The sequence below is a fragment of the Chrysemys picta genome, chromosome 12 (genome assembly GCF_011386835.1).
Source record: "Chrysemys picta bellii isolate R12L10 chromosome 12, ASM1138683v2, whole genome shotgun sequence".
In the NCBI taxonomy this organism is placed as follows: domain Eukaryota; kingdom Metazoa; phylum Chordata; order Testudines; family Emydidae; genus Chrysemys; species Chrysemys picta.
The window spans coordinates 5,549,859-5,576,661 of record NC_088802.1 but is presented as its reverse complement, the minus strand read 5'-3'; the positions used below and the strand labels follow the sequence as shown (position 1 = coordinate 5,576,661).

The window sequence follows — 26,803 nt, the reverse complement described above, 5'->3', positions numbered from 1 at the left end:
GATTACCCCTGCATATAGAAATTCTGTACAGACCTATGCACAAGTTACAACATACTCACATCCTTAACAACAGTGTTAGGGTCTGATGGGTCTCTCATGGCTTGATCATCAGTAGAGGGATGGTTCCTATTGGAGTCTCCCATAGGGAGCTCAATTTTCCCATTCTGGGGACCCTCTGCACATGTCCATAAAAGTGTCCACCCTCTTTCCTCTTATTGGTCTGTGTCCCCTGGAAACTTAAGGGACCCCAATTTTCTATAGGCCGTGTAATTTCCCTTTGTTCTCATTAGCATTGACGCACAAACTGTATCCCATAATTAAGACACGTCAGAGACAGATGTGTCTTTACAGTATTTTTATGATCTTTTCTGGGTAATTTTGTGCAATATTACCTCTTGGTACTTCTTTTTCCATAATCTTACGATATTGGGTTATTTCTCAGTAACTGGCTTAAATCATCATTTCTTGTCTCCAAGGCCTAAAATAGCAAAGCTAAAGTCTTGCAGGCCTTAACTTACAGGTTCTTTCGCTTCAGCTTGTTTTACTCATGTCTAATACTTGGTTCCTCTAAATCAGATGTGGGCAAACTTTCTGGCCCAAGGGCCACATCAGAGTGTAGAAATTGTATGGAGGGCCTTGAATGCTCACAAAATTGGGGTTGGGGTCCAGGAGGGGGTGACGGCTCCAATTGGGGTGTGGGCTCCGGAGTAGGGCTGGGGATGAGGGGGTTGGGGTGTAGGATGGTGCTCTGGGATGGGGAAGCGGGGTACAGAGGGCGGGAGGGGGATCAGGGTTGGGGCTGGGGGTTGTGGTGTGGGGAGTGGGTGAGGGCTCTGGCTGGGAGTGCAGGCTCTGGGGTGGGGCTGGGGATGAAGGGTTTGGGGTGCAAGAGAGTGCTCTGGACTGGAGGGGTTTCGAGGGTGGGAGGGGGATTAGGGCTGGGGCAAGGGGCTGAGGCATGGTGGGGCACTGATGCATGCAGGCTCTGGGCAGTGGTTACCTGAAGTCTGGGGCCAGGGATGAGGGGTTGGGGTGCTTAGCATGAATGCACAACCTGCCTCTGGGCTGGGACAGGTGTTTGGGGTGCAGGGGGGTGAGGAGTCGGGGGTTGGGGTGCCGGAGGGGGCTCAAGGCTGGGGGTTGGGCTCGGGCTTGGAGCGTGGGGTGCAGGCTTACCTGGGGCGGCTACCAGTCAGTGGCTCAGCAGGGCCAAGGCAGGCTCCCTGCCTGTCCTGGGTCCATGGTACATTGCTCCTGGGAAGCAGCTGCAGGTCCTGCACCGGAACCACCTGCCCCAGCCCTGAGCCCTCCCAAACCTGGAGCCCCCTCCTGCACCCCAAACCCCTCATCCCCAACCCCACCCCAGAGCCTGCACCCTCAGCCCAGAGCCCTCACCCTGCCCCACACCCCAGCCCCTACCTCAATCCACAACCCCCTCCCACACTCTGAATTCCTTGGTCCCCCCCAGCCTGGAGCCCCCTCCTGCACCCCAAACCCCTCATCCCCAACCGCACCCCAGAGCCAGCACCCCCCAGCCCAGAACCCTCACCCTCACCCATACCCCAACCCCTTACCTCAACCCACAGCCCCCTCCCGCACTCTGAATTCCTTGGTTCCCCCCTCCATCCTGGAGCCCCCTCCTGCACCCCAAACCCCTCATCCCTGGCCCCACCCCAGAGCCCCCACCCAGACCCCCTCTCACACCCCAACCCCCTGCCTCAACCCGCAGCCCCCTCCAGCACTTCGAAACCTTCAGTTGCCCCCCTCAGCCATATATTATTCCCAAACCCACTCTAGGGCTTCAGCCACCATATCACATTGCATCTCATAGCCCTGCCCCCAATGGACCCAGGCAAAGGGTATGGAGGAAGAATGCGCTGATGAAACAGATACGTTCCACCCCAAGCACAATGTTAGCACGTCAGCAACAACAACAACAAATCTCCCCCCATTTCTATATGGCAATACAATTTGCATCTTACCTTGGGGGAGCTACCCTGGGCTGTTGGCAAGCAGAGCGCACTCGGCAGAACCTGCCCAGCAGAGCTCCAGGCAGCGAGCTGTGCTGCTGGCAAGGCAGGAACAGGAGACGTATTAAACAGCACTGTGGATGCACATGCTGGAGTATGCGATTGAGCCAAGATGTAGTGTCGTCAGGAATCCCAGGCAGTTTTATTGCTCAGAAGTATCTGGGCAGCCTGCCAGCCAAGACGGACTCCTGCGGACCTGCGTATTGTTGTACAGTAACTCAACTCTGTCAAACACATTTCCTTTATCTGGCTGCAATGATAATGTCAACTCCAGGGCACAGAGGGGTGTTCCCATCACTCTTTCATGACCAGAGAGTGGCATACAAGACCCACCCCGATCACTCTCCCCCGTGCACCCTTAAAGCCCTCGCTCCCAGCTCCCTGCTATGATAGGGACCCCCTGCAAAAGTCACCAGCATGGTGAACATGGGGGGGATAAGCCCTGCACAGAGCGCAGGGTGACTGGGCAAAGTCACCCTGCAGACATTGCTGTGGGGAAGCAATGTCTGACATGAACCCGGTGGAACCAGTTGTGCAGAGCTGATCCGTAGAAGGACACGGTCACTGAGTAAAGTTACTGAACACCACCACTAAACCCCAAATGGATGCAGAGTGGGGAGGGGGTCTGCACTCAGTGGGAGAGACACCCTGAAGTTAATGGGGGGAAGAGAGGGGAGGAGAAGCAGGGTAAATACACCCTGCATTTTCTTCTCTCCAGACACGCTGTGTAACCCACTGCTCAGCTCCTCCCCAGAGGAGCTGAGTGTGTTACAGCCCTAGTTATCCAGCCTGACTCTATCTCAAGCTGCAGTAAGACATGCTTTTTTAGCTCTGGGCATGTCTGGTTGATCACTGGTGTGTCAGCCAAGGCGGGGGCGGTCGCACCTGTTTGCAGTGCTTTGGAATACTGTTCCTCAGTGTCAATGCAGGCAGAGGGGCTAGCAATGTACTTGCTGTGTCAGTCCACACACATGCATGAGTCAGCCCTGCTGGGGAAGGATGGTTTTGTGGTCAAGGCACAAGACTGGCCTGCGGGAAACCTAGATTTAATCCCCAGGTCTACCACAGATTCCCTGGGGGACCATGGACAAGTCAGTGCATCTCTCTGGGCCTCAACTACCCATCCGTAAAGGGTAATAATCCTTCCTGTTGTCTTGTCTTTTTACATTGTCAGCTCTTTGGGACAGGGACTGTCTCTTGCTGTGTGTCCGTGCAGCACCCGGCACAACGGGGCCCTCATCTCAGCTGGGACAGGGACTGTCTCTCCCTGTGTGTCTGTGAAGCGCCCAGCACAACAGGGCCCTGATCTCAGCTGGGGCAGGGACTGTCTCTCCCTGTGTGTCCGTGCAGCGCCCAGCACAACGGGGCCCTGATCTCAGCTAGGGCAGGGACTGTCTCTCCCTGTGTGTCTGTGCAGCACCCGGCACAACAGGGCCCTGATCTCAGCTGGGGCAGAGACTGTCTCTCCCTGTGTGTCTGTGCAGCGCCCGGCACAATGGGGCCCTGATCTCAGCTGGGGCAGGGACTGTCTCTCCCTGTGTGTCTGTGCAGCGCCCGGCACAACGGGGCCCTGATCTCAGCTGGGGCAGGGACTGTCTCTCCCTGTGTGTCTGTGCAGCGCCCGGCACAACGGGGCCCTGATCTCAGCTGGGGCAGGGACTGTCTCTCCCTGTGTGTCTGTGCAGCGCCCGGCACAACGGGGCCCTGATCTCAAGTGGGACAGGGACTGTCTCTCCCTATGTGTCTGTGCAGCGCCTGGCACAACGGGGCCCTGATCTCAGCTGGGGCAGGGACTGTCCCTCGCTGTGTGTCTGTGCAGCACCCGGCACAACGGGGCCCTGATCTCAGCTGGGGCAGAGACTGTCTCTCGCTGTGTGTCTGTGCAGCGCCCGGCACAACGGGGCCCTGATCTCAAGTGGGACAGGGACTGTCTCTCCCTATGTGTCTGTGCAGCGCCTGGCACAACGGGGCCCTGATCTCAGCTGGGGCAGGGACTGTCCCTCGCTGTGTGTCTGTGCAGCGCCCGGCACAACGGGGCCCTGATCTCAGCTGGGGCAGGGACTGTCTCTCCCTGTGTGTCTGTGCAGCGCCCGGCACAACGGGGCCCTGATCTCAAGTGGGACAGGGACTGTCTCTCCCTATGTGTCTGTGCAGCGCCTGGCACAACGGGGCCCTGATCTCAGCTGGGGCAGGGACTGTCCCTCGCTGTGTGTCTGTGCAGCGCCCGGCACAACGGGGCCCTGATCTCAGCTGGGGCAGAGACTGTCTCTCGCTGTGTGTCTGTGCAGCGCCCGGCACAACGGGGCCCTGATCAGGACTTCAAGGAGCTACGGGAACACACGCAAACACTAAGCCCTGCTTTCACATAAACATCCTCACATCTGCGACCCACGAATGTTAGGAAGGGAGTGCCTGTATTATGGAATGTATGTGATCAATAATAGCCTGTGCTCTGAGCCAACCCAGCCGTGATAATGATCTCTGAGTTCTTGGCTGCACTCTTCTAAGCCTCAAACTGGCAGCCAGCCCAGGAGAATTGGGCGATTCTGACATCAGAAACTTTCTAATCAAATTGGTCTGACTCACACCTGGTATTTCTGATGAGCAAGGGAGCAGTGGCCATGTGGAAGCTCAGTCTTTCCACTTTACAGCCATGGACCCTAATGTTGCATCCCTTGGGAACCTGGGAACCCAGGCTGGGCAGTGATGGTCCTCCCAGACCTGCATGGCTAAGCAGACACCAGACCGTAGCAATCACTTTATTCTGGTTAGTCTTTTGCACCCCCGCATGGGCTAGCTCTGGGTCCAGCATCGGTTCAGATGCACTGCATGGACTCACCCTGGGCCAGCACAGGGACGGAGGGGTGGGAGGAGGGTGGGCACTGGACCCCACCCCAATTCAATACCTCTCTGTACTTACCCTCACGCCCCCCTGTTGGAGCAAAATCTTAACACCCCCACCCTCCTCAGCACCACCGCTAGGGTGACCAGACAGCAAGTGTGAAAAATCGGGACGGGGGTGGGAGGTAATAGGAGCCTATATAAGAAAAAGACCCGAAAATCGGGACTGTCTCTATAGAATCTGGACATCTGGTCACCCTAACCACCGCACTCCTGCCAGTGTGCAGAAGACCCAGGTCTTACCCGCTGCAGAGGGAGACCTGGGGGGCAGGAAGGAATTTCAGTGACTGCTGCACTCAGAGAGAACCACCTGAGATGCCTGAGGCCCAGCAGAGCCTGCACTGAGGGCTCCTTGTCCAGGAAATGCTGGGACAGCTGCCCTGGAGTGAACAGGTTTAGGTTCCTCCCAAGGGCAGTTTGCTGAGTGCCGGGTTGGACCTTCCCAATGAAACTCAAATTTGAGTAGCTGAGGAGGGAGCGAAGGCCCCCTGCAGTGACTGGCATCCTCCCTAGCCTGAATCAATGTATCTCTTCTGCTCCTATCACATACAGCATCAGTGTGCAGCTGGCGAGAGCCCCTTCCCCTTCCCTCTTCCCCCTCCCTGCCACCCTGCACACCCCTGATTGGGAGGCAGTGCCAGTCAAACACACCGAATTAACGCGACCCTGGGGAGCGAATGAGCAGATGGGGGAGCAGCCTGGGAAATTGAGAAAGAAAGCAAAGACAGAGCGAGGAGCCATCCCCAGACCGAGGGCAGAGAGGGAGGAGAGCCAGGCGCTGGAAAAAGTGGACTCTTGTCAACTCTCCACCTGCCGGTGACAGGAGCTGAGACCACGTACCCGACTCACCGCCGTGAGCTCCCACTGCACGCCAGCACCAGAGCAGAGCACAGGCTGGCTGGACTGACCCAAGCCGGGGAGGGGATTGCGTTGGCGCGGGGCAGAGGCTCTGTGTGTGTCCAGCCAGGTGGGGTGAGGGAAGAGCTGTTTTGCTCTATGCTATGCCAGCGGGGGAGGGCGTGTGTGAGCACCCGGCTAGAGAGCCTGACCTGGGTTAGATAAAAGCGTTGTGCGATTACTGAGTGTGGTGCCTGTTACAGGGTTACTCTGAGCCCCCAGGAGGGAGGGCGGGTGGCTGTGCTGAGGCACATGGCTGGAAGCTGGGACCCTTTTCCCGACCTGGATACCCCCCACCCCACCTAGGGGTGCCAACCCTCCAGTATTGGTCTGGAGTGTCCCAGAATCAGCCCTGATCTCTCGGTGACTACTGAGAGCAAGCTGGGAGATTTTAACAGGGTATTTTAAGAAAATGACATTACGTCATGCTGGGGAAAAAATCTCCTGGAATAGCTTCAGTCAGAGTTGGCAAACCTACTCCGAACTAACATTGGTTAGGGCTGAATCTTAGCAAATAATCCCTCCCTCCCTTTATATGGCGCATTCAAACTTCCCTCTCCCCTGGGGCAGGCAGCTCTGCTCAGCCATCTACCCCACGTCACAGAGGCAGGGATCTGTTCTTCCTCTGTCTATAAATTCACACCCACCAGGCAGCCTCTGTTAGCCGCCTCCTGTACCAAGATGCTGCGAGCTCCGCCCTCAGGATGCAAGCTCAGAGGTTGTTCAATGGGCTCTGCTAAAAATAGGCTCCCCTTGGAGCTCTGTTTAATTGCTGTACGATCATTCACGTGGCAGAAGGCCCGAAAAGAGCCATGTGGGAATAAGGAAACAGCAGAAAGTGGTGGGAGTTTGCACCAGCAGCAGGTTTAGCCAATGCAGGCTCCTCCACACATCATGATAACGGCCCATCTCCTTCTGTGGATGTAGCGATGGTTCTTAGCTGGCCCCCAACACTGTCATCCCTCAGCACCTCACAATCTTTTCAGGTGTTTCTCCTCATAACACCCCTGTAAGAGAGGGCTGAGATCCCCATTGGAGGGATGGAGAATTGAATCTAGGCCTCTCAAGTCACAGCTTAGCACCCCAACCACTAAACCGTCCTTCCTCTGACTGGGCCTTGCTTTGGGAGGAAAAGGAGTCTTATGTCAGCGCTAGGCCGGAATTGTTGTTAAAGTCCCATGTAGCCTTTTATTCTATTGAAAGTGAATTTTGTAATCTGGTATTACACCACCATGGGTTTGACTCTGGCGGCTACAGTTTCAAGCTTAATAACCGAGTGAAAGTCACCTCTGCTACTTGTTTTAGAGTTAGAGTCTCTAGGAACACGAAGACCAAGGGAGGGGACTGACCATACATACATTCATCAGTACAAAGTAAGTCTGGTCTATTTTATAGATTTTATTAAAGTTACAGTTGAAGTTATGATTACCCCTGCATATAGAAATTCTGTACAGACCTATGCACAAGTTACAACATACTCACATCCTTAACAACAGTGTTAGGGTCTGATGGGTCTCTCATGGCTTGATCATCAATAGAGGGATGGTTCCTGTTGGAGTCACTGCATCTCTCTGGGTCTCAACTGCCCATCCGTAAAGGGTAATAATCCTTCCTGTTTGTCTTGTCTTTTTACATTGTCAGCTCTTTGAGGCAGGGCCTGTCTCTCCCTGTGTGTCTGTGCAGCGCCCGGCACAATGGGGCCCTGATCTCAGCTGGGGCAGGGACAGTCTCTCGCTGTGTGTCTGTGCAGTGCCCGGCACAATGGGGCCCTGATCTCAGCTGGGGCAGGGACTGTCTCTCGCTGTGTGTTTGTGCAGCGCCCGGCAAAACGGGGTGCTAATTGGGGTTTCTGAGAGCTACGGGAACACACACAAACATTAAGCCCCACTTTCACACAAACATCCTCGCATCTGTGACCCACGGATGTTAGGAAGGGAGTGCCTGTATTATGGAATGTACGTGACCACTAATAATAGCCTGTGCTCTGAGCCAACCCAGCCGTGTTAATAATCTCTGAGTTCTTGGCTGCACTCTTTTAAGCCTCAAACTGGCAGCCAGCCCAGGAGAATTGGGCGATTCTAACATCAGAAACAGGAGCTGAGACCACGTACCCGACTCACCGCTGTGAGCTCCCACCACACGCCAGCACCAGAGCAGAGCACAGGCTGGCTGGACTGACCCAAGCCGGGGAGGGGATTGCGTTGGCGCGGGGTAGGGGCTCTGTGTGTGTCTAGCCAGGTGGGATGAGGGAAGAGCAGTTTTGCTCTATGCTACGCTGGGGAGAGGGATTGTGTGAGCCCCTGGCTAGAAATCCTGACTGGGTCTGTTCCTGGCTTGCCTGGGTTAGATAAAAGCATTGTGCGATTGTGGAGTGTGGTGCCTGTTCCAGGGTTACTCTGAGCCCCCAGGAGGGAGGGCGGGTGGTTGTGCCGAGGCGCATGGCTCGGACCTGGGACCCCGTCCCTGACGCTGGATACCCCCCTCTGACATCGATTAGGGCTGAGTCTTAACAAATAACCCCTCCCCCCGTGTATGGAGCATTCAAACTTCCCTCTCCCCTGGGGCAGGCTGCTCTGCGCAACTGTCAACTAAGTCACATGGCATCTGTCTGTCCCCACTCACACCCCACTGTCTACAGGCTCACACCCCAGAGGCAGCCTCTGATTGCAGCCTCCTGAACCAAGATGTTGGGAGCTCTGCCCTCAGGAAGCAAGCTCAGAAGTTGTTCAACGGGCTCTGGTAAAAGAATTCTCCCCTCTGAGCTCTAACTGCTGTATGAAGAAGAACAGGAGTACTTGTGGCACCTTAGAGACTAACAAATTTATTAGAGCATAAGCTTTCATGGACTACAGCCCACTTCTTCGGATGCATATCCACGAAAGCTTATGCTCTAATAAATTTGTTAGTCTCTAAGGTGCCACAAGTACTCCTGTTCTTCTTTTTGCGGATACAGACTAACACGGCTGCTACTCTGAAAACTGCTGTATGGTGGTTCACTTGGCAGAACACCTGGAAAGGGCCATGTGGGAATAAGGAAGCAGAAGCATTGAAAGGAGCTTTGCACCAGTCTCCTGCATCCTCCAGCAAATGACTTCCCTGTGACACCGCAGAGTCCCAGCTTTCCCCCTCTTTAAAACCCAAAGTGACAAGACTGAGACCTGTAGTCCACACGGATTACACAGGGCACCAGCCGCCACTGTACCGCGTGTGCAACAGCTAGCTAACCCCAGCCTGTGACAGCTACACAAACTGGGCCGGGAGCCAGCCATGCCACTCCTCCTGGGAAATAGAGCACAAAGGCAGGGTGTTTTCCTCACAATGCCCAGGGCTTGAGAGGAATGTGAGATTATCACTGCTGACTAAAATAGGCAAACAACAACATTCCACCCTTGCTACCTTGTGCACTACAGCATCTCCCCACGTCTGGGAGGGTCACCTGGCAACAAGATTCCTGCCTTAATGAAGCAAGTGCATCCAGCAATGACAGTGCCTCGCTCTCTATGCAAGGCACTAGTGGGCAATTGACCTCATCGGGATGGCAAGCCCCAATCTGCGAAGATAGAGAGGGAGGGAAGGAATGGATTTTGCAATGAGCTACAGTGGAAGTGAAGGGGCAGTGGATTGCACCAACTAGGGACTGTACCCCAAATCAGTGCAGGGGGCGAATGCACTCAGCAAGAACTGTACCCCTGAGTCAGAGCAAGAAGGAGTGGGAAGAACTCCATTCTGACTTCTTTGTTTTGTGCCTCTCAGACTTGGCAGAATGCACGATTGGAAAGGGAAACATGCTGTTTGTCGAGTCTGAAGGGCTAGTTTGGGACAGTGACTTAGGAGAGAGCTCTGCATGGGGAAGGGTTCCCAGCTCCCCACCACGCACCTCAGCACAAACACCAGCCCTGACTCGAGAAGGGGAGCAGGTGTGAGAATAACCAGGAAAAAGCACCACACTTAACAATGACACAATCACAGCCAGCTCTTCATTGCCCGGCTCTAAGCTGGAAGCTGGCAGCCAGCCCAGGAAAAACAGGCAATTCTGACAATGCAAACATTCCAATCGGTCTGACTCATGGTGTGCTGAGTGAAGGGGCAGTGGAAGGTCAGTCTCTCAGCTTTGCTTCCCTAAGACCTAATGCTGCAGTCCACTGGGAATCCAGCCTGTGCCCACTAGTGACTTGCATAGGTTGTACAGCGTGTTTGTAGCAAGATGCAATCACCTTGGGCAGCTGTAGGAATTGTTTGCTGCCCCATGCACCTCAATGGGGAGTTAACTCCAGGATCCATTGCTTGGGCGGGCTCACCAAGCCCATCCCAGGATTGATTCAGGCTAGTGGAGGATGGCAGTCACTGCAGGGGGACTTCACTCCCTCCTCAGCTATTGAATATTGAGGTTCATTGGCAAGGACCAACCCATCTCCCAACAAGCTGTCATTTGGAAGAGCCTCTAACCTGTTCAATCAGAGCAGCTGCCCCAGCATTTCCTGGACAAGGACCCCTCAGTGCAGGCTCTACCGGGCCGCATGCATTGGTGGGTGGTTCTCTCTGAGTGCAGCAGCCACTGAAATCCCCTACTGCATGCCAAGGTCTCCCTCCGCACAGGGTGAGACCTGGGTCTTCTGCCCACTGGCAGGGGTGGTGGTGGGGGTGTGTTAAGATTTTGCTCCAACAGAGGGAAGTACAGGGAAGTATTGAATAGGGGTGGGGTCCAGTGCCCACCCTTCTCCAACCCCTCTCTCCCTGCGCTGGGTCCAGGGTGAGTCATCCCCACTAGTGCTGGCCCCAGGAGGTAGCCTATGGAGGAGGAAGGGGTGCAAAAGACTAACCAGAATAATGTGATTGTTAAGGTCTGGTGTCTGCTTAGGCATGCAGGGCTGGGAGGACCATCACTGCCCAGCCTGGGTTCCCAGGTTCCCAAGGGCTGCAGCATTAGGGTCCAAGGCTGTAAAGTGGAGAGACTGAGCTTCCACATGGCCACTGCTCCCTCACTCATCAGAAGTCATCACTCATCAGGTGAAAGTAACTTAAAACTCTTACGGGTATGGGGGCCTGGCTCTGGGCCCCTGGGAGGGGGTGGGGCTTTGAGCAGAAGGGCGGGGCCTCAGACAGAAGGGGTGGGGCTGGGGTCAGCCTCCCCCAGCCAGCCCTTCAGTGCTGCCCAGGCCACGCCACCTGGCGCTCCGGCAACACTTTAACGTCAGCTGTGTACGGGTCTGTACCGGCAGCCACTTCTTACCGGTACGCTGTACTGGCCAGTACCGGCCCACTTTCCCCTGTTCAGCAGAACCACCGACTGTGAGTGGGATCCGCTGGAATGTTTGCAACGTCAGAATCGCCCCTTTCTCCTGGGCTGGCTGCCAGCTTCCAGCTTAGAAACATGCAGCCAAAAGTTCACTGTGATTATTGACAAAGCTGGGTTCCCTCGGCGCACGGATTCCCCCTCTGCTCAGCAGAGCCACGGCAATGAGTGGGATCCGCTGGAATGTTTGCAACGTCAGAATCGCCCCTTTCTCCTGGGCTGGCTGCCAGCTTCCAGCTTAGAGCCGTGCAGTGAAGAGCTCGCTGTGATTATGGGCAGGGCTGGGTTCACTCAGCGCACAGGCTTCTGTAAGTCACTTGTTGCATAGTGCGGATGCTCCCTTCCTAAATATCAGTAGGATTGTTTGTGTGAAAGCCAGGCTTAGTGTTTGTGCCTGTTCCAGCTGAGATCAGGGCCCCATCGTGTGAGACACTCCACACAGAAACAGTCTCCAGAGGCTGCGGGGGGCAGTGTGGTGTAGTATCGTGGCACAGAGTCCTGGACTGGCATTTGGGATATGGGGGTTCTAACCCTTGGGCTGCTGTGTGACTTTTGGGCATCACTTTGCGTCCTTGTGACTCTTCTTCCCCACCTATAAAGAGGTCTACGGAGGAGAAATGCGCCGTAAGAACTAGATGTTGTTATTGTCCTTTGTTCTGATTCTCCAGCCTCAGTCTCCTCGTCTCTTTATTTTCTATATTTCCATCCTTCAATCTGTCTCCACGCAACTGCTTCCCCCTACAAGACCTGGGCATCCTTTAAGTGCCCCTGGAGCCCTACTTCTCGCTTTCCTTTGTCGATTTTCATAGAAACATTTTGCTAAAATACTTAAAATGCAGCAAAATGATTCTGATGTTAATTAACAGATTTCACAGACTGGACATTTAATTTCCCCCAGGTTAACTCCACACTAGTGGGTTGCATAGATTGTGGGCCATGGCTGTAGTGGGATGCAGTCACATTAGGCAGCTGTGGGAAGACCCAAGCAGGGGAGGGGATTGCATTGGCACGGTGTCGGCAGTCTATGTGTGTCTAGCCAGAAAGGGCGGTGGAGAGCTGTTTTTCTGTATGGTATGCCGGGGGGAGGGAATGTGTGTGCCCCCTGCTAGAGATCCTAACCTGGGTCTGCTCTTGGCTTGCCTGGGTTAAATAAAACATTATGTGATTTTTAAGTGTGGTGCTTTTTCCAGGTTAGTCTCGCCCTCCCCCTCCCCCCCAGAGTCAGGGCTGGAGTTTGTGCCGATGCATGTGGTTGGGAGCTAAGACCCCTTCCCCAACCCTGGGTAACCCCCACCTGACATCAGTTAAGGCTGAATCTTAACAAATACCCCTCCCCTCCCTCTGTATGGAGCACTCAAACATCCCTTTCACCTGGTACCAGTTGCTCTACTCAACTATCTACCATAGAATCGTAGAAGATTAGGATTGGAAGAGACCTCAGGAGTCCAATCCCCTGCTCGGAGCAGAACCAACACCAACTAGATCATCCCAGCCAGGGCTTTGTCAAGCTGGGCCTTAAAAATCTCTAAAGATGGAGATTCCACCACCTCCCTAGGTAACCCATTCCAGTGCTTCACCACCCTCCTAGTGAAATAGTGTTTCCTAATATCCAACCTGGACCTCCCCCACTGCAACTTGAGACCATTGCTCCTTGTTCTGTCATCTGCCACCACTGAGAACAGCCGAGCTCCATCCTCTTTGAAACCCCCCTTCAGGTAGTTGAAGGCTGCTATCAAATCCACCCCTCACTCTTCTCTTCTCCACACTAAATAAACCCAGCTGCAACTCCAATTGTGTTTTGGCCTTCCTGATTATATGCTCCCTGCATACTTGAGCAATATTTTTATACTCCTCCCTAGTTATGTGTCCAAGTTTCCACTTCTTGTAAGCTTCCTTTTTGAGTTTCAGCTCACCGAAGATTTCACTGTTAAGCTAAGCTGGTTGCCTGCCATATTTGCTATTCTTTCTGCACATCAGGATGGTTTGTTCCTGCGCCCTCAATAAGCCTTCTTTAAAATACAGCCAGCTCTCCTGGACTCCTTCCCCCTCATATTAGCCTCCCAGGGGATCCTGTCCATCAATTCCCTAGGGGAGTCAAAGTCTGCTTGTCTGAAGTCCAGGGTCCATATTTTGCTACTCTACTTTCTTCCTTTTGTCAGGATCCTGAACTCAGCCATCTCATGGTCACTGCTGCCTAGGTTGCCACCCACATCTACTTCCCCTACCAATTCTTCCCTGTTTGTAAGCAGCAGGTCAAGAGATACTGTGACACACATACCAAGATACTGTGAGCACCACCCTCAGGAAGTCAACTCAGAGGTTGTTCAATGTACTCTGGTAAAAGAGGGCTTCCCTCCGAGCTCTATTTAACTGCTGTACAGTCATTCACTTGGCAGAAGGCCCAGAAAGGGCCGTGTGGGAATAAGGAAACAGCAGAAAGTGGTGGGAGTTTGCACCAGCAGCAGGTTTAGCCAATGCAGGCTCCTCCACACATCATGATAATGGCCCATCTCCTCCTGTGGATCTAGCGATGGTTCTTAGCTGGCCCCCAACACTGTCATCCCTCAGCACCTCACAATCTTTTCAGGTGTTTCTCCTCACAACACCCCCATGCGGCAGGGCTGCCATCCCCATTGTACGGATGGAGAACCAAGGCACAGACTTGCCACAGATTGCACAGGAAATGGAACCTAGGCCTCTTAAGTCACAGGCTAGCGCCCTAACCATTGAACCATCCTTCCTCTGACCGGGCCATTCTGTGGGAGGAAAACCGGGCCTATGTCGATGCTAGGCCTGAATTATTCTTAGAGGCCCAGCTCATGCTGTAACAGCATCACACAGAAGTAAACCTTCCCTCCTGCCCTGCCCTTGGTAGCACAGGAGAGGTTTTCATTATGAAAGGAGCTCTGCACCAGTCTCCTGCATCCTCCAGCAAAACGTTTCCCTGTGACAGCCCCGCCCCGAGTCCCAACTTTCCCCCTCTTTAAAACCCAAAGTGACGGGAAACGGAGACCTGCAGCCCACACGGATTACACAGGGCACCAGCTGCCACTGCACTGCGTGTGCAACAGCTAGCTAACCCCAGCCTGTGACAGCTACACACACTGAGCCGGGAGCCAGCCATGCCACTCCTCCTGAGAAACATTCGTGGAAGATAAGAAGCTGCCTGCTATTGTCACAATGTCCTGGGAAGGGGGAGGACTGTGCAATACAATGAGATCACCGAAAAAGATGAAAGGAAGTGAACAACAACAACACTCTACCCTCGCTACCTCATGCACTTCACAGATCTCCCCAAGTCCCAGAGATTCACCCTGCAACAGGACAACAGGATTTCCTGCTTCCACAAACACATGATGTAAGCAAGCGGAACAGACACACAGTGAGAGACGGTCCCTTCCCCAAGGAGCTGATGTACAAGAAGGAGTATTATCCCTTATAGATGGACATTGAGGCCCAGAGAGATGCAGTGTCTTGCCCACCGTTACCCAGGGAATCTATGGCAGAGCTGAGGATTGGTCCTGTGCCTGGACCACAAAACCACCCTTCTCCAGCAGGACCAACCCATGTACGTGTTTAGACTGACCCAGGAGGTGTGTTATTGGCCCCTCTGCCTGCCTTGGCTCTGAGGGACAGTATTCTGCAGCACTGCAAACAAGTGGGTGACCCCCATCTTGGCTGTCATGCCGGGGATTGAACCGGGTACATGTAGAGGTAAAATGTACAACCCACTATAGCTTGAGTTGGGCTTAGTCTGTAGTGGCTGTAACACACTCAAATCCTCTGTGGTTGGGGCTCATCTGGCGGGGCTGAGCAGTGGGCTACACAGGGTATCTGGAGAGAAGAAAATGCAGGGTGTATTTACCCCCCAGTGACTTTGAGGTTCTTTCCTGTTGCGTGTTACATCCTCTCCTCCTTCTGCATCAATTTGGGGGGCAGCCGCGGTGTTCAGTAAACAGCACTTGCAGGGCACCTACTTTATTCAGTGACCATGTTCTTCTACGGATCAGCTCTGCACAACCCGAGAACTGGTTCCACCCACATGTGCCAGAGCCTTGTAAAGGGACACGTCCTCACAGCAGTGTCTGCAAGGTGACTTAGCCCAGTCAGTCTGCTCTCTGTGCAGGGCTCATGTCCCCCATGTCCACCGTGCTGGGGACGTCCGCAGGGAGCCCCTGTCATAGCAGGGAGCTGGGAGGGAGGGTTTTAGCGGAGAGTGTTCAGAGTAGGGTTTGCATGTCACTCTCACTCAGTGAAAGGGTGATGGGAATACCCCGCAGTGCCCTGGAGCTGTGGTTGCAGCCAGATGAGGTAAACGTAGTGAGAGAGGTGTGTCATCTTACAGCGGGCTTGGCTCATAATAAACAGGCTTGGCTGGCAGCGCAGATATTGCTGATTACACATTATCTCATACTTCAGCGTATGCATCCAGCTGCTTCTTTAATTCTTCTCACTCCGGTCTTGGCAGTAGCTAATCTGGCTTGTCTGGATCTCCGCTGGGCAGGGTCTGCTGAGTGCCCTCTGCTTTCAAACAGCCTGACACAGCCCAGGATATCGCCACTCAAGCGGAATGCAAATTTTATTGCACAGTAGAAAAACGGGATGATTTTACTGTTGTTGCTGTTGAAGTGCTAACATTATGCTTGGTACAGAACGTGTCTGGCTCATCAGAGCCTTCCTTATTCATTCCCTTTAGTCTGTGTCTCCAGAAACTGTAGGGGGCACTATGGTATAGTGTGCCGTTCTGGCATTTAGATACAGGGCTTCGAATCCTAGCTCTGCCAGTGGGCTACTGTGTGAGTTTTGAGCAAGTCACTCTGCCTCCTCCTGACTCTTTTCCCCAACTGTAGAGCGCTTTGAAATCTATGGTCAAAAAATGCTCTATAAGAACTAGGTGTTGCTATTGTCCTTTGTTCTGAATCTCCAGCCTCAGTCTCCCATCATCCTGTTTAATTTTCTATATTTCCATCCTTCAATCTGTCGCAGTGCAATGACTTCTCCCTACAAGACCCGTGAATCCTTTAAGTCCCCTTTGAACCCTACCTTTCTCTCCTTTGAACCCTACCTTTCTCTTTCCTTTGTCAATTTTCATAGAAACATTTTGCTAAATACTTAAAATGTAACAAAGTGATTCTGAAATTAATTAACAGATTTCAAAGACTGAACATTTCACATACCCCAGGTTAACTGCCCTCTAGTGGTTTGCATAAATTGTGGGGTGTGGTTGTAGCAGGATGCAGTCACCTTAGGCAACTATGGGAATTGTGTGCTGCCCCATGCACCTCAATGGGGTGTTAACTCCAGGACTCACCAAGCCCATCCCAGCAGTGGTTCTGTATGTGATGGGAGGGGAAGAATGCAGAAGGCTCAGCCACCCCTCTCAAGCCACTGTGGTTGCTACAGGAGGGACCCCCCTGCTCTGCCTCTGTGGGAGGGCCCCCTGCTAGTGCTCCTCCAAATGGTGGGTAAAGCTCTGGGGTGGGGTCACAGTGAAGATTCACATGGGAGCTTTTGTCATGGCTCACCAACAGCCCTCAATTGCTGTAACCTGACCTGTTGCACCCATGCAGCACTCTCTAGTAAGTCACGGTCCCACCCTAACCCTTCATGCTTGGCAAATAGCACATTTCCCTTTCCAGTCATGCATTCTGACATGTCTTAGAGATACAGAACTTAGAAGTCAGAATAGAGTTCTCTTCCACTCTTTCTTGCTCTGATTCAGGGGTACAGTCCCTACTTGGTGCATTCCACTGCCCTTCACTTGCATTGCAGCTCATTGCAAAATCCATTCCTTCCCTCCCTCTCTATCTTCGCAGATTGGGGCTTGCCATCATGGTCAGGTGAATTGCCCACTAGTGCCTTGCCTAGAGAGTGGGGCACTGTTATTGCAGGATTACTCCTGAGGGCATTCTGCACCAAAAAATGAAATATTCTGCGCAAAAATAAAAATAAAAATTCTGCACACAATATTTTAAAAATTCTGCAAAATTCTGCAAATTTTATTTGTGAAATAAATGTGGAGGCTACAGCCTGGAATTGGGGAGCACAGGACTCTGGCTGCACAGAGGTGAGAGGTTACTGTGCAGCTCCCCCCCTGGGACACGGACTTAGGGTGGGGTGCAGCGCCCAGCACAATGGGGCCCTGTTCTCAGCTGGGGCCTCTAGGCACTAAAGAAACACACGCAACAAACACTAAGCCTGGCTTCCACACAAACAATCCTAATGACGTTTAGGAAGCGAGCGCCTGTACTTTGCAACATGTGACCGACAGTGGTGTGTGCACTGAATAAACCCAGCCCTGCCAGTAATCGCGGTGAGCTGAATGGCTATAAGGTAGAAGCTGGCAGCCAGCCAGGAGAAACATGTGATTCTGATGTCAGAAACATCCCAATCCGTCATGTGGCAGCTCAGTCTCTCCCCTTGACAGCCCTGGACCCGAATACTGCATGGACCTGGGAACCCAGCCTGTACACTGATGTTGCTCCCAGCCCCCCATGACTAAGCAGACACCAGACCTTAATCACATTATTCTGGTTAAGCTTTTGCACCCCCGCCTCCCTCATGGGCTACCCCTGGGACCAGTGTCAGTATGGATGGGGGAAGAGAGCAGCCTATGCCGATTCACCCTGGACCAGTGCAGGGACAGAGGGGTTGAAGGAGAGTGGGCACTGGACCCCACCCCAACTCAATACCTCTCTGTACTTACCCTCACGCCCCCCTGTTGGAGCAAAATCTTAACACCCCCACCCCTCTCACCACTACCGCACCCCTGCCAGTGTGCAGAAGACTCAGATCTTACCCGCTGCAGAGGGAGACCTGGGGGGCAGGAGGGAATTTCAGTGGCTGCTGCACTCAGAGAGAACCACCCAGCGATGTCTGAGGCCCAGCAGAGCCTGCACTGAGGGCTCCTTGTCCAGGAAATGCTGGGACAGCTGCCCTGGAGTGAACAGGTTTAGGTTCCTCCCAATGGCAGCTTGCTGGGCGCCGGGTTGGTCTTTGCTAATGAACCACAATTTTGAGTAGCTGAGGAGGGAGCGAAGGCCCCCTGCAGTGACTGGCATCTCCCCTAGCCTAAATCAATGCGTCCCTCCTGCTCCTATCCCATACAGCATCAGTGTGCAGCTGGCAAGAGAGCCCCTTCCCCGGCCTCCCTCCCTGCACACCCCTGATTGGGAGGCAGTGCCAGTCAAACACACCGAATTAACTCTGACCCTGGGGAGCGAAGGAGCAGATGGGGGGAGATGGGGGAGCAGCCTGGGAAACTGAGAAAGAAAGCAAAGACAGAGAGAGGCGCCGTCCCCGGAGCGAGGGCAGAGAGGGAGGAGAGTCAGGTGCTGGCAACAGGGGACTCTTGTCAACCTGCTGGTGACAGGAACTGAGACCACGTACCCAAGCCACCATTGTGAGCTCCCGTGCGTTGGGGCAGGGAAGAGATTCCGTGTGTGTCTAGCCAGATGGGGTGAGGGAAGAGCAGTTTTTCTCTACACCATGCCAGGGGGGAGGGAGTGTGTGAGCCCCCGGCTAGAGATCCTGACCTGGGTCTGAACCTGGCTCTGCCTGGGTTAGATAAAAGCGTTGTGCGATTGTTGAGTGTGGTGCTTGTTCCAGGGTTACTCTGAGCCCCCCACGAGGGCGGGCGGGTGGTTGTGTCGAGGCACGTGGTTGGGAGCTGGGACCCCTTCCCTGACGCTGGCTACCCTGACCTGACATTGGTTAGGGCTGAGTCTTAACAAATACCCCTCCCCGCTGTGTAGAAATTCAGACTTCCCTCTCACCTGGGGCAGGCTGCTCTGCTCAACCACCTACCACATCACTGGGCATCTGCCCCTGCTCTGGCTAAAGGCTCACACCCAAGAGCCAGCCTCTGTTAGCAGCCTCCTGTACCAAGATACTGGGAGCTCTGCCCTCAGGAAGCAAGCTCAGAAGTTGTTCAATGGACTCTGGTAAAAGAGGGCTCCCCTCGGAGCTCTGTTTAACTACGATCATTCATTTGGAAGAATGCCTGGAAAGAACCATGTGGGAATAAGAAAACAGCAAAAAGTGGTGGAAGTTTGCACCAGCAGCAGATTATAATGGCCAGCCCCCATCTCCAGCAAAACACTTCCCTGTGACAGCCCCCCTTCCCCAACAGATTCCCAGCTTTCCCCCTCTTTAAAACCCAAAGTGACGGGAGACTGAGACCTGCAGCCCACATGGATAACAATGGACACCAGCCACCAGTGCACTACGTGTGCCACAGCTAGCTAATCCCAGCCAGTGTCAGCTGCCACACAAACTGAGCCAGGAACCAGCCAAGCCACTCCTGGTAGGAAATATTCTTGGAAGATAAGAAACAGCCAGCTATTGTCACAATGCCCGGGGCAGCGCGAGAACTGTGCAGTACAATGAGATCACGGAAAAAGACTAAAGGAAGCAAACAACAACACTCCACCCTTGCTACCTCATGCACTCCACAGATGTCCCCAAGTCCCAGATATTCACCCTGCAACAGGATTTCTTGTTTCCACAAGCATATGAAGTAAGTGCATCCTATAATTCTGGGGAAATTCTGAGCCACTGCGCATGTGCAGAATTTATTTCCCCTGCAGATTTTCTTTGCTTCTCTGCAGAAAAATGACTTTCTGATGGGGAAGCAAAAGGAAGCCACAACAGCCGCCACCATGTGAGCGAGTCTTTCACTCTGCTGGGCATTGTAAGATGTCTGTTGATCGAGTGTCTGTGAGGAGTATAGCCAGTGTGTAGCCAGGTAGACATCTCATATGAAGCTTGGCATGTTTCATCACAAACGTCGTAGCTGGCATGTGCCCTAGAAGTTGTAGGCACTTTCTGGCAGTCGTGGGCTGTGTCTCACTGTTGTAATTAGGTTTGTTTAGGTAAGGAACCATTGTTGGGGTAGCCGTGCTGATGCCTTGATACAGTCAAGGTGTGCCCCTATAAAGTCCAGTTGTTGGGTTGGAATCAGGGTGGATTTCTACAGATTGATTTGTAACCCCTAGGTTTGTAAACAGGGTTATAGTGGTGTGAGTGGCATGGACTGCCTCCTGGTATGCTGGTGCTTTCAACAGGCAGTCTTCTAGGTAGGGAAAGATTATCACACCCTGCTGCGAAGATGTGCTTCTGCAATGGTGAGCACTTTGGAAAATACTCTTTGGGTCGAGAATAGGCCAAAGGGGAGTACCTTGTATTGGTAATGCAGGTTCCCAAGAGTGAATTGGAGGAACCACCTATGCGCCAGGTGGATAGTGACGTGAAGTAGTGTGACATGAAAGTAAGTGTTCTATAGGATGAGGACCGAGAGCCAATCTCCTTTCTCCAATGCCGGAATGATGGTTGCTAGAGTTACCACCTTCAAGCATTGTATTCTCAAGAACTTGTTTAGTTTGCACAAGTCCAAGATGGTCCTCAATCTGCCTATTTTCTTCTGAGTGAGGCAGTAATGTGAATAAACCCCCCTGCCCCTGTGCTGCATTGATACAGGCTCCACGGCACCTAATTGCAGGAGATGGTTTATTTCCTGCTGTAACAGGTACTCATGAGGGGGTCCCTGAAGAGAAACAGGGAAGGTTAGTGGAATAGAGACAAAGGGGATGGAATAGCCCTTCTGTATTTCCAGGACCCACTTGTCTGAGGTGATGGTTTTCCAGATAGGGTAGAAAGGCGTAAGGCAGTCCCCAAATGGGCTGGAGATTAAATGTGACCCTGGAATTGGAGAAGGTGGGGCCCTCATGTCCTCGACCAACACTTCAAAATGTTTGCCTGGAAGTGGATGGTTGAGACATAGACAACTGCTCTTGTGTTTGTTGGCAATTCGACTGGCGCTGCTTGTGGCACTGGTAATAATGTCTTTGAGGCTGGGTGTATAGGGCAGTGTAGAATCACTGGTTATAGAATCTGTCCGGTTTCTTTTTATTCACAGGGACATATATTCCCGGAGTCTTTAATGTTGCACGGGAATCCTTCAGGGTGTGTAAGGATACAGCTGTACTCTCTGTGAACGGTTTTTGGCCTTCGAAAGGTGGGTCCTTTACCGTAGCCTGAACTTCCCTGGGAAAGCCAGAGAGATGGAGCCAGGAAGTCCTACGCATGATGACGCATGTGGCAATGGATCGGGCCGCCATGTCAGCAGAATCTAGAGACGCCTTCAGAGCCGTTCAGGAAATGAGGGAACCCTCTGTTATGTTGACTTTATATTGTTCTTTTTGTATCTGCTGGAAGGTGTTCATTAAAAGTTGACATCTGAAAAAACATTGTGTGTGTATTGTCTAGTAAGGCGGAATAGTTGGCTCTGTTCATTGGCGACCCTCCAATTTCGCAGGCTTTCCTGCCAAAGAGGTCTAGCCGTTTCAAGTCTTTATCATACGGGGTGGTTCTGGCCTGATGTTGCTTCCCCTTTTGATTAACTGCCTCTACCACCAAAGAGTTTGGGATAGGGTAGTGTGACAAAGTTCCTCCTCTATCTTGGTGGGCCCTGCGCTTATTGGCGGATTTTCTTGCCGCAGAGATTCGCCATGTGGGTTGGGAAACAGCCCAGAGACTTTCCCCTCTGGAAGAACCCACAGTCCAGGTCAATTGGGAGGTTTGGGGGGAACCCGGGACTCTGTGGACTGCAGTTGTCTATAGTGCCTCCTGTAACAGCTGCATGACAGCTACAACTCCCTGGGCTACTTCCCCATGGCCTCCTCCAAACACCTTCCTTATTCTCACCACAGGACCTTCCTCCTGGTGTCTGATAACGCTTGTGCTCCTCAGTCCTCCAGCAGCACACCCTCACCCTCTCACTCTCAGCTCCTTGCGCCTCTTGTCCCAGCTCCTCACACTCGCACCACAAACTGAAGTGAGCTCCTTTTAAAACCCAGGTGCCCTGATTAGCCTGCCTACCTTAACTGGTTCTAGCAGGTTCCTGATTACTCTAGTGCAGCCTCTTTCTCTGGTCACTCAGGGAAAAGAAAACTACTCATCCAGTGACCAGTATATTTCCCCTCTACCAGACTCCTGTTCCCCACTGGTCTGGGTCTGTCACAGTAGGTAAACAAAAACTCAGCTCCATTAGCCGGTACATAGTACTTCTTGTCAGATCTTTTACAAGAAGGTGAAGCTGTGGCTGGCGTCTGCCAGACAGTTTTTGTAGGGTCCATGATGGCAGCATTAATGGGTAGAGCTATTCTGGCTGCTGGAGAAGCTTGAAGTATATCTGTCAGCTTATGCTGTGTCTTTGTAGCTCTGCCAGTGATATATAAAGGGAGTCGGCTACTCATTGAAACAGATCCTGAAAAGATTTGAAGTCATCTCCCGATGTCGTGGGAGGCGACATTATTATTTCGTCAAGAGACTAAAGGAAAATGTGGGTAGGTTGGAGGGTGTCACTCTATCTTCAGGTTCTTCGGCTTCCTTCTCCAGCACTTCTGGGGAAGCTGGGGTAGAAGGCGAAGACGATTGTGATGTCCTGGACCTGGGTGGGTTGGAGGGCTTAATGTTCTGGACCCTGTATAACACCCATGGGTTCCAATATACCCAGTTTGGTGGGAGGACATGGGAGGGGGCACCCATTGTGGGGGTTGCCAAGCTGTGCTCTGCTGCCGTGAGGGTCCAGGTTTGGGCGAGGAATGGTGAGGGGTGTACATCCCTGCTTCTACTTCTTCCTCTTCATCGCTGGAAAGAGATGGGGCTCAGCCAGCATGGGTAGTATTAAAGCTTGGCCCTGGTCTGGCTGGGGTGCTGCAGGTGCCGAAAAGCGGAGTTCCTGGAGTAGAAGGGATGAGGAGGTCCACCTGGCTGAAAAACTGTTGCGGCACGGGGAGGCTCGGTACCGAAGTGGGAGGCAAGCTCTGGCTGGGAATCAGCATGAGCCTTGCCAATGCCACAGAACTACTGCATTGTATTGGTGCAGCAGGTGGCACCATTGTGCTGCTCGGTGCCTGGGTTTTCTTAGGTTCCCTCCGTGCTGAGGTGGGAGGCTCAGTTTTGGTCTGTATGTGTGCTCCATGAGAGCTAGGCCTCACCGGGTCTTTTGCTCCTGAGTACGAGACGGTCCTTGTGTCTCGCGGTCTGGCGTTCTTGGTGCCATTGGTACCAGAGCAGATTTTGTGATCGGAGATCGCTTTTTTCTAGGGGATTCTCGCTGTGGAGAAGTGTGAGACTGCTTTTTTGTGGCTTTTTTAGGAACAGGGTCCTTTAGCCGTTTTTGAAGAGGATCCCGTGTCTGAGGGAGCTGCAGGCGAGCGTTGGCCAGGAGGTGTCCGGGACTCGGGATTGGAGGCAGGTCTGAGGGATTTCTCCATCATTAGGCGTTTTAGCTGGGGATCCCTAGCCTTTCTTGTCCTTGCTGTCAGTTTTTACAGTGGGGATACTTCTGGGCAATGTGTGTCTCCCCCAGACAATAGACACACTGCGTGTGGCCATCTGACACGGGTACTGAGTGTCTGCAGCTCAGACAGCGTTTGAAACCTGGAGAGCCAGGCATGTCTGAGAGGCTGTTGTTGAATAAAGACTCTTTTTCAGAGTCACTGCTTCCCAGGATAGAGTCCCTCATCCTGTAAGTATGGCCTGCGTTCTTTGTTCCTAGTTGTGTACATTTAGCAGTAAGCTGTATTAAAACACATATTGTTTGCTTGTGCCCAGCTTACCAAGTGATTCAGATCCCTCTGTATCAGTGAACTCTGCTCTGTATTATTTACCGATCCCCCAGTTTTTGTGTCAGCTGCACACTTTATCAGTGATGATTTTATGTTTTCTTCCAGGTCATTAATAAAAATATTAAATAATAAATGGATGTATTCTCCTAATAATAATTATAGCCTGCCATTGTCCCCCAGGAGAATAATAACAACCAGCTCTTATATGACATTTTCATCAGTCAATCACAAAACACCTTACAAAGGAGGTCAGTATCATCCTTATTTTACAGATGGAGAAAGTGAGACACAGAGAAGGGAAGTGACTTGCCCAAGGTTACCTAGCAGGCTAGTGGTAAAACCAGGACTAGAACTGAGCTCTTTTGAGTCCCAGGCCAGACTACAATCCACTAGACCAGAGGTCTTCAATATATAGGGCATACCTCCCCAAGGGTAACGTTCAGGGGGTGCGGCTGGGACCCGGACCAGCCCTCACAAGGGGTCGGGAGGGAGAACCTCCCAGATTCGCTCCTGGCCCCGGCCCCATGCCACGGTCCAGGCCGTGGCTGCCCGGAGTCCCGGGCTGCTGGCCCCACATCTGGGGATCTGCTCCCAGCTGCAGCTGTCAGCCCTGTGCCCAGGATCCGGGCTGCCTGCCCTATGCTCAAGGTTCCTAGCTGCCCAGCCAAGGGTCCGCTCCCACCCCTGACTGTGGCCCCAGCCTCGGCTCCCTTACCTCTGTCCGCGTCCCTCCCCTCCCAGATCCGCAGCCCCACTCCTGGCTCCGTGGCGGGGCACGGACAGGAATAAGGGGGGGCACGAGGTAAAAAGTTTGGGGACCACTGCACTAGACTATCCTAAAGGCACACTGATGCCTGTTTGCAGAGTGTTACTCAGTAGCCTGTGAGATGTGGCTACTTCTGAGCACATGCCTGGTATTAAAACTGAGTGGAAAGCCGGATTTCCATCCCAAGGGAAAATCCAATCTCTCAACATTTATTTTTGTCATGAATCAGCCAGCAGCTTTGCCATCAGCTGAAGCCTCCATGACTGCTAATGCACTACAACTGAATTAGTCTTGCTAATGCCTTCTTCCAGCTCTTAGATCTCTAAGTGCAGAATCGACAACTGTAACGCAGAGTCTTCATATGATTATCCCGATTAATGGTATGATGGCAGCACGATGCATAAAGAATGGCAAGTCCCCCATGAAGTGCTGAATCCACCCTTTATAGAATCATAAGGTTAGAAGGGACCGCAAGGGTCATCCAGGCTAACCCCTTGCTACAGACCTGCGATTCAAAAGCTCAAATTTCATTTTAAAAAAAATATTTCTAGCCCTCATGGTTGCAATGAAATTCCAAATGTGAACTGGGTTTAGCCAACATACTGATGTCTGCCTGAATCTGCAAATCCTGAATCTGTCACTATGGGAGGGATGAACTGCCCCATTTAAGTCAGTGGCAGGTTGATTCTGAATCCTAGTGATGGCAATATAAATGACAAGAGTGCTAATTATTTCACTTTGGACTATTTTAGGAGAAACATCCAGCTAATGTTCTTACCCACAATCCCTAACTGGCTCCTTTGCCTCCCCAGATGCCCCTAATCAATTGACAAAACCTCCAGCTTTCTTCTTCACAACTTCTAGGTATTGCCAATACAAACATCTGTTGAACGATGGTTTAGAGATGGGGTCAGCATCATGTCCATACATGGACACAAGTGTCCGTGGTAAAAATGTTGAGGTCTGTGGTAATTTTTCAAAAAATTGAATTACTGAATGACATAACCCCCTTCCCTCCCCATGTCCGACACTGAATGACATAACCCCCTTCCCTCCCCATGTCCGACACTAAGTACAGTAATTTTGTCAAGTGGCCATCTTGAAACATGGTGGTGATGACCCCTGAAAATAAACTGGCCCAGACCCTGGCCTACAGCAAAGTTGCTTTTTACTTCACTGCTGGAGAGAGCAGACCTAAAGTCATGACAACCAACCACAGCAGGATGACCCCACTGTAGAGTCCTCAGAAGTTGTAGAGCTAGTGATTCCTTTGCTACCCCTCTTCCTGTGGGCGCTGTAAGGGGCATGGCCAACTGCACAGAGTGACGATGGGGACCATTTAATTTAAAATATTACATTAATTCAAGGGAGACTGAACTGACTGTACTGTTCATATTATTATTCAATTCAAAGGCAACCTCTATTTATTAATTTATCTGTCACAAGCTCTCCAAACTGGTGCACCAGAGTGTTGAAGAACCTGGAGGTCTTAATGCAGAATCTAAGTCAAGCTTACCGCAGGGCCCGCGGGACCTTGTACCAAAAATGTGTCGCCCAGAAGATGGCAGAATTCCACAGAACAAGCTGATGGCAATGCACATAGCAATGGATCCCAGACACCTAGGAGAAGCAGAAACAAGCCTGTTAATGCAGGCAGAGAACTACCCTCAGAAAATGGAAGATCCTCACTGATTAAATTATGTGGTGGCTTTTGCAGCAGTGACTTTTGTAGTCATAAACCGCCAAAACCGGCCACATGAACAACAGGTTCAGCAAGCAAGTCACCACTGTTTATTTCCATCTCTTCCAGGGAATTTAGTATTAGAAACGGTTAGAGGGGAAAGTAGACTAGGTTGAGTGGGAGACAGTCCCTGCTGCAACTGAGATCAGGGCCCCACTGTGCTAGGAGCTGCACAGACACACAGTGAAAGACAGTCCTGCCCTGAAGTGTTTACAGTGTGTGTAGACAAAACAGATTATTCCCATTTTACAGGCACAGTGAGATTAAGGAATGTGCACAAGGTCATACAGGCAGTCTATGGAAGAGCCAAAAATAAAACCCAGATCTTCAGTCTCCACCTAATGCCTTAGGCCTGGTCTATACTACCCGCCTGAATCGGCGGGTAGAAATCGACCTCTCGGGGATCGATTTATCGCGTCCCGTGGGGACGCGACAATCGATCCCCGAATCGGCGCTCTAACTCCACCAGCGGAGGTGGTAGTAAGCGCCGCCGACAAAAAGCGGCAGAAGTCGATTTTGCCGCCGTCCTCACAACGGGGTAAG

General features: G+C 52.4%; 1 protein-coding gene across 1 annotated transcript in view; it reads right to left on the bottom strand.

Annotated features, from left to right (window-relative positions):
- LOC101949196 (C-type lectin domain family 2 member A-like) overlaps positions 1 to 26,127 on the bottom strand; it is a 45,587-nt gene extending 19,460 nt beyond the window's left edge. The window contains exon 1 of the mRNA XM_042842627.2: positions 26,036 to 26,127. The gene's annotated coding sequence lies outside the window, so the exon portion shown is untranslated. The remainder of the gene's footprint in view (positions 1 to 26,035) is intronic.
- Positions 26,128 to 26,803: the final 676 nt, after the last annotated feature.